We start from the raw sequence: 11,038 nt of genomic DNA, 5'->3' as shown, positions 1-11,038 counted from the left end.
CCACTGCTGCCACACACACCGTAGACAACGTCCAATAAAAAGCCAATCCACTGATCATCAAAGCCACGTGATTAGATATTCCTGAGTCGAAGTGTGGGGTGGGGGGACTGGAGGATATGATTGGTTCAGGACCTGTTAAGTGATACCCCGTCGTGGATTGTGGAGAGAGGTGGAGAATTAGGGAGAGGTAAGAGGCGAATAAGTAATCTGTAAGGAGCAGAGGCCGATGTAGTAGCGGTGGAAAAGCCAGGATGAGGAGAGCAGGTCCGCGGGTCGGGGATTTATGCGTGTCGGTATGGGAGTCTTCCCCAATCTGCCAGATGGCTTTCTTTTGGTTATGGTTTAGAGGGTTTGCATGTAGTAGTAGTAGTAGTAGTAGCTGTACGGTTCGTGATATGGAAGAAGAGGTACTTCATTGAGGGGTTTAGTTAGGATTTATGGAATGGGTGGGGTGAGGAGAAACCCCTCTTCGAAACCAAGTGGTTTCGGGTTCAGTCGCACTGCGCAGCACCCTAAAGTCAAGTGTCTTTTACTACAGCCCCAGGATGACCAATACTCTAAATGAATTTGGTAAGCGGAAACTGTACGGAAGTCCATCGTGTGTGCATGTGTGTGGTAAACACCACTTGACAACCGGTTTTTGTTTGTGTTCACTTAGCGGTTCGGGAAAATAAAATCGATAAAATAAGAGCCAAACTAATAAAGAAAAGTACTGGGATATCTTTGATCGAGTAAAATCCCTGAAGGCGGTGCCCCAGCACGACCGCAGTCCAATGTTGGCGGTTGTCCAGAAGCGAAACATCTCCCGGATGAGGAGAGGAAAACTGATATTAATTGGCGGGAGAGTTTATAAAGGGAGATAACTGGTGTGAGGTTCCACGAAGCTGAGTTTATCTTTTGTTTCGGTGACAAGACTGTGGCCATGCTGAGGCACCATCTTGTCTACAATCAGTGGAGGATGTTGAAAGTGGTCCCAGTACAATGTGTTCTGTTTGGGTCATTAGTGGGGAGCCTTTACTGAAAAATATTCCGGCCGTGACCATCCCATCTTTTTCTAATGTATCAAAGGACTACATCAACCAAAGAATTCCTCCATTTTTGCTGTTATTGTTGTTTAGCCCCAGGTCAACACTGATCCAGTCGACCTACAAACAAAGCCGCTCCAGTCTTGACCATCCTGTCTCTTGAAACACTATTCAGGACATTATCTAATGTGTCCTTCGTTTTATTATGGTTCTATGTGATTTGAGGGAATTAGGGCTACTCTTTCCAGCAGATCGATCCACCCAGGTGGACATTATCTCAAAATTAAGATTAGCTAATTAGCCAAATTAGTAATTGGATTGTGGTTACATTATCCTCTCTCTCCCTCTCTTCCTCCTCTCTCTTTCCCTCCTTTATTCTGTCCTCACTTCATTTCCTACTCCCACTTTCCCCCTCTCTACTTCTCTTATTATTTTACTAATTCTCCCCCTTTCACACAACCCATCACCTCATACACTCCTCTCCCTCTCTAATCACTCTCACCGCCCCTCTCTCGTGTAATTCTCTCTTTCACTATCATATTTGGCACTTCTTCCACCTCGTCTGCGCCGCACCATCTCATCCCCTCTCCCCCTCTCCCTTCTAACACGGGACCCCTCTGCTCCAAACAGGTGAAGATCCTCACTTCTAAAATCCCATAATCTACCACCCCGCCCCTCCCAATTCCAATGAATGTCACATCTGTGCATGTGTGTGTGTGTGTGTGTGTGTGTTTACCTGTATTTATGCAATTATACCGCTGTGCAGTATCCCTATACGTGTATATGTACATTCGTGTATGTGTGTGTGTATATATGTATATATATACACACACCTACACACACACACGCACTTTTGCACTTTTCCTAAGGATGTTTAAAAAACAGACAGAATAGCCCCACCACCACCACCATTACTCTGAAAGGTAGAGGTCACTCGGTGCACTTTCGCTGATCGTCTGACAGGGGTCATTGAGTGCAGACAACAGCAACAGATACAATAGCCGCAGCAACAACGACTGCCGCCATGCCATCCCTTCCTCCCCCTCAACTCCACCCTCTGGCGCCCTAAGGACTTTTATTCTGATGACGTGTAACTTATTATTGTGTGGCCTAGTATTCCACATCCCCACCCCACCACCACCACTAACACATGCTCCTCTCTCTCTCTCATAATTGTTGCTATGGAGGCAGTGCCACTGATGATGTTGTTGCTATGGCTGCAACACGTGACATCAAACGCCATCATCAGAGGTCGTTTACGTGTTTCAGTCATCGGACTACGACCGTGCTGGGGCACCACGTTGAAGGGTCTTGGTCGAACAGATCGAACTTAGTACTTACGTTTGCTACATTTTCTACTGATTTCATTTTGCCGAACCGCTACGTTACGGGGTCGTAAACAAACCAACACCGGTTGTCAAGCAGTGGGGAGAGGCACATACAAACATATATATACATATATACGACAGCTTCCAAATTTTACCATATCCACTCACAAAGCTTTGGTCGGCCCAAGGGTGTAGTAGAAGACACTTACCCAAGGTACCACGCAGTGGGACTGAACCCGGAGCCATGTGGTTTCGAAGCAGGGTTGTTAACTAGAGAACCATGCCAGCGTCTGTGCCATGCCTACATGCATATTTTCAAGAATTTCTCACAGAAATTGATAATGGAAGTCTGGGAAACCCAAGACCAAAACCTTCTACAAGGAAGATTGATTTTTTTTTCAATCTTAATATCAAAAGACACGAATAATAATAATAATAATAATAATAATAATTCAGACAAATACATAACAAAAACACCAGGAATTACAAATATATATAACATACAGAAAATTGCACTACTGGGCACTGCACACATCCTACGCAAAACACTTTCAATACAGTAACCATAAGAGCATCACAGCAAACCACAGCACATACCCAAGGCACACAGAGCTGCGCTCGGTAGTGAAGTGAAAGCACGTTATAAAAATAAAACTACTGAACAATAATAATAATAATAATAATAATAATAATAATAATAATCCGTTCTACTGGAGGCATAAGGCCTCAGATTTGTGGGGAGGTGACTAGTCGATTATATCGACCCCAGTGTTTCACTGGTACTTAATTTATCGACCCGAAAGGATGAAAGGCAAAGTCGACCTCAACAGAATTTGAACTCAGAGCATAAAGACCTACGAAATGCCGCTAAGCATTTTACTCGACATGCTAACGATTCGGCCAGCTCGCTGCCATATTAATAATAATAATTATTATCTGTATATCAACCAAATTAGATGAATCTAATAATAGAAAAGTAATATTTCAAATCAGTCCGAAAAAGTTTCTACGCTCGTTCGTTGTGGCGATGAAGTTTTTTCAGGAGGATGTTCAAAGGTTTTCCGTTGCACCCACCCCTAAATTTTAGGGGTTGCACTTACACCCCTCTGCACCCGAATCTAAGAAAATAGGAGGCTACACATTTAACATAAAATATTGATACGGGACAAATGCAAATGCGATGCCGTAGAACTAAGCCTGAAAAAGTCAAATTCCAGCGGCAAAGATCGAAACAATATGCCATCCACTTCAGAAAGGACAGCGGAGAAACCAGGACTATTGCGCATCTTCGGCACGAGAATTGAAGCAAGTTGGAGGCGTTGGGGAAGAGGAATTTGGTAACTTTATTGTTTCAGAGAAAATATCCGACTGATACGCAGAGACGAGAAAAGTTTAATAAAATGAGAAGAAAAAAAAAGATTTCAATTAGAACATGCTCGAGTCTTTATATATATATAAGAACGCGTTGTGTTCTTGAGCAAAACACTTCATTTCACGTTGCTCCAGTCCACTCAGCTGGCAAAAAATGAGTAACGCTGCGATGGACTGGCGTCCCGTCCATCTGGGGAACACATAGGCCATTGAAACCGGGGAACCGGGCCCATGAGCCTGGCTAGGCTTTAAAAGGGCGCATTTATTTATTTTATATATAAGTAACGGACCTATGTCATGTTCAGGAGAAATGTTGTGATCTCGGTACATACACCATGAGAACAGAATAAATGACCTTAAAACTCCTAGGACTGAAAAAAGAAAAAAATATAGGTGAGCGCCGCGCATGTGAATACACATACATCAAAAGGTATACATACTTCAATGCAAGTAAACATGTACATGTGTGTGTGTGTGTGTGTGTGTGTATTTCTTCTATCTTAATGAATAAAAATTATTCTGATAGAATAAATGGGTTAATAGAAACCAATGTAGCAAAGAACACAAAATAACTGTGGTTTAGTTCCTGTTTTTAAGGCAGGAACTCCTTGAAATTTTGGGTATTTGAGTATATTTAAGAATTTAAGGAATGGAGAAAACGCATGTTATAATTGCATACTTTATTCCTACATATGTTTCAAAGGATTACAACCTGTGTGATCCATAGGGATCATTGATATTAAAATTGTAACCTTCTCATCAGGGAAAGCATGGGAATCATCTTAAACGTAAGACATTATGACCGATTATGAAAACAATAGATGGATAAGGTTATGACTTGATTCATTTTGTCCAACCCACTATCCGGCAGCGTCCAATTCTCTAACGGTTTTTTTCAAATGAATCAAGTCATAACTTTATCCATCTATTGTTTAAATAATCGGTCATAATGTCTTACGTTTAAGATGATTCCCATGCTTTCCCCGATGAGAAGGTTACAATTTTAATATCAAAGATCCCTATGGATCACACAGGTTGTAATCCTTTGAAACATATGTAGGAATAAAGTATGCAATTATAACATGCGTTTTCTCCATTCCTTAAATTCTTATATATATACATATATATATATATATATATATATATATATATATATGCGTGTGTGTATCTGTATACACATACATACGCGTGCATGTGTGGGTGTGAATGTTTGCATGAAAATAGCTCTAAGCCTCAGAGCTAGTTCTGACCTCAATACACTACTGCAAAATATATATATATATATACACAAACATGTAGAAGTATACATATACACACCTACACATCAATCAAAAGAAAAAAGTAATATGCGCATGTGCAGACCTATTGGTGTAACGCGTCTACGCATGCGCACAACGCCAACCGCAGACGCTCACACACTGATGTTCACTTATTCAGACATAACCACATATATATACACATTCTCTCATACACACATACAAACCTGAAAACCTTGATATATAGAACATATCGGGGGCACACCTCCCCCACTGTCATTCCCCTCCCTATAACCTTGTTCACAACTTTGCTCTCAAACTGCTGAACCTCTCTGCAACAATATCGATTTCAAGTTTTGGTACAAGACCAGGAATTACAAGAGAGTGGGGTAAGTCGATTACGTAGGCCCCAGAACTCGGCTAGTACTTATGTTCATCGATCCCGAAAGGATGAAAGGCAAAGTCGACCTCGGCGAAACTTGAACTCTGAACGGAAAAACGGACGAAATGCAGCCAAGCACTTCATCCGGCGTACAAACGATTCTGCTCGCTCGCCACCGCCTTCCACTCTACAACATCATCTCCTAAACTTCCATATGCTGCAAATACCCTCTTTCAGACCCCTAAACCATCATCGTCTTTCTCCCCATAACTGATTGTCCCCTGCGTAAGCAACGACACCCGCTTTTATCTATCTATTGCACAACAGAGGAACCCCCTGTCATTTTATGGTAAATGACGTGGAATGATCCGCCAGTTTTACACCAATAATCCAAGACTAATAAATAGAACTTGTTTCTCGGACTCTGTGGAATTGGTTTCATTTAACAGTGGGGGAATAGGAAAAATTAGTCTCAGACTATTAGTGTGTGGTGACTAAAACATCGAGCAACGTCCAGGTTCACAAATTTAGGTCTTTAAATAGAAATTAAAGACGGTATCGAGTGTGATTAAAAGACGATATCAACCATTTTGACAGACATATATATCGATTTCAACTTTTGGCACAGAGGCAGTAATTTAAGGGAGAGGATAAATTGATTGCATCGACCCCAGTGCTCGATTGGTATTTAATTTATCGACCCCGAAAGAATGAAAGGTAGAGTCGACCTCGACGGAGTTTGAGCTCAAAACGTAAAGACGGACGAAAAGCCGCTAAGCATTTTGTGGAGTATGCAAACCATGCTGCCAGCTCAGCGCCTTATCGTGAAATATATATCAAAATATCGATTTTAGGATAGAGAGAAAGTACCTTTCCAATTCCAAAATGTTAACTTTCTATCCATTTTCTCCCCAACTAATCAGGATCTTATAATTTTTTTTTTGTCTATTTTCCTTTTGAGAAGCAAACCTCACTAAACGTTCCATCAGATTTATTTTATTGATCCGTTCTTTGCGACAGGAAAGTAGACTCAAAGAATTTCATGTCTTGTGAGTTATAGTTTTTCTTCAAATTCACAAAGAAAATGGTTGACTATTTCGCTGCCAAAAATGTTTCATTGAAACCTCTTCCAAATCTAAGGACCAATTCAGATTTCTATACCATCCACGTTATTTGTGGCTCCGTCAGCGCACGCTCTTTGCTTATTACTTAACTCCCTAACTCAGATCAAAATTTTCCGCCTGGTTTCTAACCACGCACCTCTCCCTCCACGCCCTTCACCTCACGGTGCAACGCCCTACCCACTGGACATGGCCTTGTGGTTAGAGTGTTGCGCTCACAATCACTAGATTGTGGTTTCGATTCCCAGACTGGGTGGGGCGTTGTGCTCTTGAGCAAAACATTTCATTTCACCACGCTCCAGTCCACCTAGCTGTACACGGGTCACCTTGAGCTGGATTGATGCACAAGGTGAGATGGTCACACAGCAAAAATCACCCCAGCGGAGAGGTCTTGTGACTCACATTTTGCATTCAGCGATCAAAAGGATGAATAGCACAACTCGTGCTGTAAATCGCCACTGGTTGGGATTAGTTGATCAACCATGTCGAAGGTTTGATCAATGATGAAATATTAGGTTGTCCGGAAAATTCTGAGCGTTTTTTAATATGCAAAAAGGGATATAAATAATTGACTTATCAATAAATTTTATTCAATTAGATAATTTCCATTATTATTAATGACCCTTGACCATCTATCAGGTAATTTAAATATTCCATCAGCACAAAATTTGACTGGTTTTGAAGCAAAAAAGTTATCTAGATGCATTTTGACTCCGTCTAAATTAAATTGTTAAATGTTTTTCCTTGCAAAGAGTTCTGTAAAGACACAAACAAGTGGTAGTTGGATGGCGCTATATCAGGAGAATGTGGTGCATGGAGTAAGAGATCCCAGCTAAGTTCATGTAACTTTGTTCGGGTAGCTAAAGACACATGTGGTTAGGCATAGTCATGTTGGAACACTACTCCTTTCCCGTTGGCAATCTCCGGCCTCAATTCTTTGATGTTTTGGCTCAAATTAACCAGCTGACGACAGTACACATCAGAATTAATGGTCTGGTTTTGTGGGAGAGGCCTTTATGATCCCACCAAACACAAAGGATAGTTTTTTTTGGCATGGGTTGTCATCTTTGGTTGCTGTTTTGGGAGATCCTTACACAAAATCCAGGATCTTTTTCACACTACGTTTTCGTACACAGTCCATTTTTCATCTCCAGTCACAAGTTGTTTCAGAACAGGCATGCTTTCATTCCGTTTCAAAAGTATATCACAAACGGAATACTGGTCCAAGCAATTCCTTTCTGAGAGTTTGTGAAGGACCCATACTATAGTGAGAAATGTATCCTAGCTTCACTAAGTGTTCATGAGCCATACTTTTAGAAACTTTGAACTCCTCTGCAAGTTCTCTAGTCATGATATTTGAGTTTCCTTCGATTTTTGCCTTCAAAATATCTTCACCCAATTTTGAATGTCTTCCACTGTGACTGTCAATTTCTAAGCTAAACTCTCCAGCTTTAAATTTTGCAAACCACCTTCAAACACTTGATTCACCTACATCATCATCATCACGATAAACTTCACAAATGTTTTTGCAAGTCTTTGCAGCATTTTCTTCTGTTTTAAAAAAGAAAAGCATCACAACACGAATAGGAAATTTTTGGTTATCCATTTCAAATGTCAATAAAGGGTAACCAGAATGAAAGACAAATCTAGTTTTAGCCAGGAACAAAGAAGAGATGCACCACCACTTCAACCAACGCCAAAGTTTTAACCGTGTTTCGTTTCAGGTGTGTTCAAGATTTAGCTTTAAAACGCTCAGAACTTTCCGGACCAGCCAATGTTATATCTCTACTTCGTCCTTCCCAGGTTTCTCTTTTTCCAGTGAATGACTAACGACCGAAAAAACAAAACTATCCTTTAACTAACAACCCTCATGCTACAACAATATTCGTCAAGCTTTGTCCTTCCTATGTTTATTTTCTTTATGCTGTGTGTCTCTGTAATGCGACGAATTTCAAAGTTCTTAAAGCGTCCGGTAAAACTGCGGTTTTTGTTCCACCTGTTTGTCATTGTCAACCCTATCTTTCACCATTTCGGGGTCGAGAAATGAAATGCCAGTCAATATGGAAGGTGAAGTCGATTCTTATTTCTCTCTCCCTCTCTGGTCAGGCCTGGAGAGTGATGGGATCCGCCAATACACGTCCTACGCCCTGATCGGCCCCTATCACTCAACATATCACTACTCGGTAATCAGATAAATACTCTACAGGATAAATCGTAAATAGTCTTATGGAATTACTTTTTTGCCAAAAGAGTTCAACCAATACTCTCTCTTTAACTCTTTTACTTGTTTCAGTCATTAAACTGCGGCCATGCTGGAGCACCGCCTTTAGTCGAGCAAATCGACCCCCAGGACTTATTCTTTGTAAGCCTAGTACTTATTCTATCGGTCTCTTTTGCCGAACCGTTAAGTTACGGGGACGTAAACACACCGGTTTTCAAGCGATGTTGGAGGGGGGGGGGGGGGGACAAACACAGACACACACATATATGACGGGCTCCTTTCAGTTTCCGTCTACCAAATCCACTCACAAGGCTTTGGTCGGCCCGAGGCTATAGTAGAAGATACTTGCCCAAGGTGCCACGCAGTGGGATTGAACCCGGAACCATGTGGTTGGTAAGCAAGCTATTTACCACACGACCACTCATGCGCCAATGTTCTTATAAATTATGGATTATTGGCAGCAGCGATAAAAATAGTCTACGAAATACGAAAGAAAATACAGAAAGTGTCAACTTCTGATACAAAAGATCTTAGCTTGTAGTAAGTCTTCCCGTACAGAGCGTGCTGTTTCAAGAACATTCTCTCATCAGGCGGTGTAAGTAAAAGAAAAAAAAATGTTTCAATGATCTTTAGTGTGTGTGTGTGTGTGTGTGTGTGTGTGTGTGTGTGTGTGTGTGTGTGTGTGTGTGTGTGTGTTCAAAAGCAAGTCTACCACAACCGCACCATCACAGAAACAAATACAACCCTCTTAAGTCGACGGAATGGGGAACATCTTTGCGGTTCACTGATCTGCTAGAAACAGCAGATAAATATCTCTCCAAACACAACCAATCGTCTTAGTGTTGAATATACGAAAAAAAAAAGACGGGGTGGTCACGACTGGACTCAGAAATGAATAAGAACAACCGCCTGTCATACCACATCATCCACTTGCTCTGCGGGGGATGGTGTGGGGGAGAATCTATCAAGTCACTCAGTTTACTAGAAACAGCAGCTAAATCCTCACTCAATAAGGAAAAAAAAGATAAGTTTGCATTATGTACCAAGGGAAAATACAGGATAGTCACGGTTGGATTTCCTTTGATTATAGATTTACTTAATCACGACTGACCTAGGGCTAAGCAATACAATATATATCTTGATTTACGGAAGGGGTGCTTCTATGTGGTTGCTGGGATTGCTAAAAGTAGCAGCTAAATAACCGTCAAATTAATCCCAGCGTTAAAAATTAAACGGTACACTGAAAAACGTAGTCCCAGATACATTATGCCTGAAGAAAAGCTGTGACGTGTTGATCACAGACGTAACGCCTTTCAACATGCGTGTGTGATGGATCGAGTCACAACTGAAACAAAACAACCTCCGCCGCCAATTCTGATATTTACATATCCTCTACCGCCGCTACCACCATCACCACCACCGCCGCCGCCACCGGCACCACCACCGCCGCCGCCACCACCACCGCCGCCGCCCCGCCTTCTTTCGACGCCACAACCACCACCCGCCGCCACATCTCTCGTATTTGAATCAAAAACGAGATGGTGACAACTGGAATGCTTTGATCATAGACGACAGGTCTGCTCTATCAGGCCTGACCTAGGGTTAAACAACAACAACAACAGTTACCACCACCACCACCACCACATTCCTGAAAATGGCACAAACCCAGGTGGAGACATACGAACGTTTGTGTGTGTGTGTGCGGATGGAAGGATGTGCTCGCACATGTATGTACACATGTTGTATTAGATACACTCACGTATATATATATAAAAGAAAAGGTACAAAAACAATGTGTGTATACACGCGTGTGTGTATATATGTGTGTGCATGCCCCCTCTCTATATATGTGTGTGTGTGTATGTACATATATGTATGTGTTTGCATATATGTATGTTTGTGTATTTGTGTGTGCGCGTTCAATAAGATGTAAGCATAGACTGTTTCTTTTGTCTGAAGCTCTCAGCCAGTAAATAAATCTACACCGCACCGACCCCCGGGTCACCGACCCCCGGGTCACCGACCCCCGTCACATATATCCGATAACTTCTCCTTTAATTCAGGTGTGTCCCTTTAATTCATTTGTCCCCTTTTATTCCAGTCATGCTCCTTGCTTCAGTTGTCCACCGCAGCCGCCGCTGTCAATGTTGTAAAACAACAAAAACAATAATGAGCTGATAAACAATTTCATTCGCCCCCCCCCAACACACACGCACACATCTCTATGTGTGTGCGTGTGTGTGTGTGTTTTTTTATATACTTTTATTCTTTTGTTTCAGTCATTTGACTGCGGCCATGCTGGAGCACCAACTTGAGTCGAACAAATCGATCCCA

Source organism: Octopus bimaculoides, chromosome 26 (assembly GCF_046866305.1).
Source record: "Octopus bimaculoides isolate indiv1 chromosome 26, ASM4686630v1, whole genome shotgun sequence".
Classification (NCBI taxonomy): Eukaryota; Metazoa; Mollusca; class Cephalopoda; order Octopoda; family Octopodidae; genus Octopus; species Octopus bimaculoides.
Note: the sequence above shows the minus strand (reverse complement) of the source record.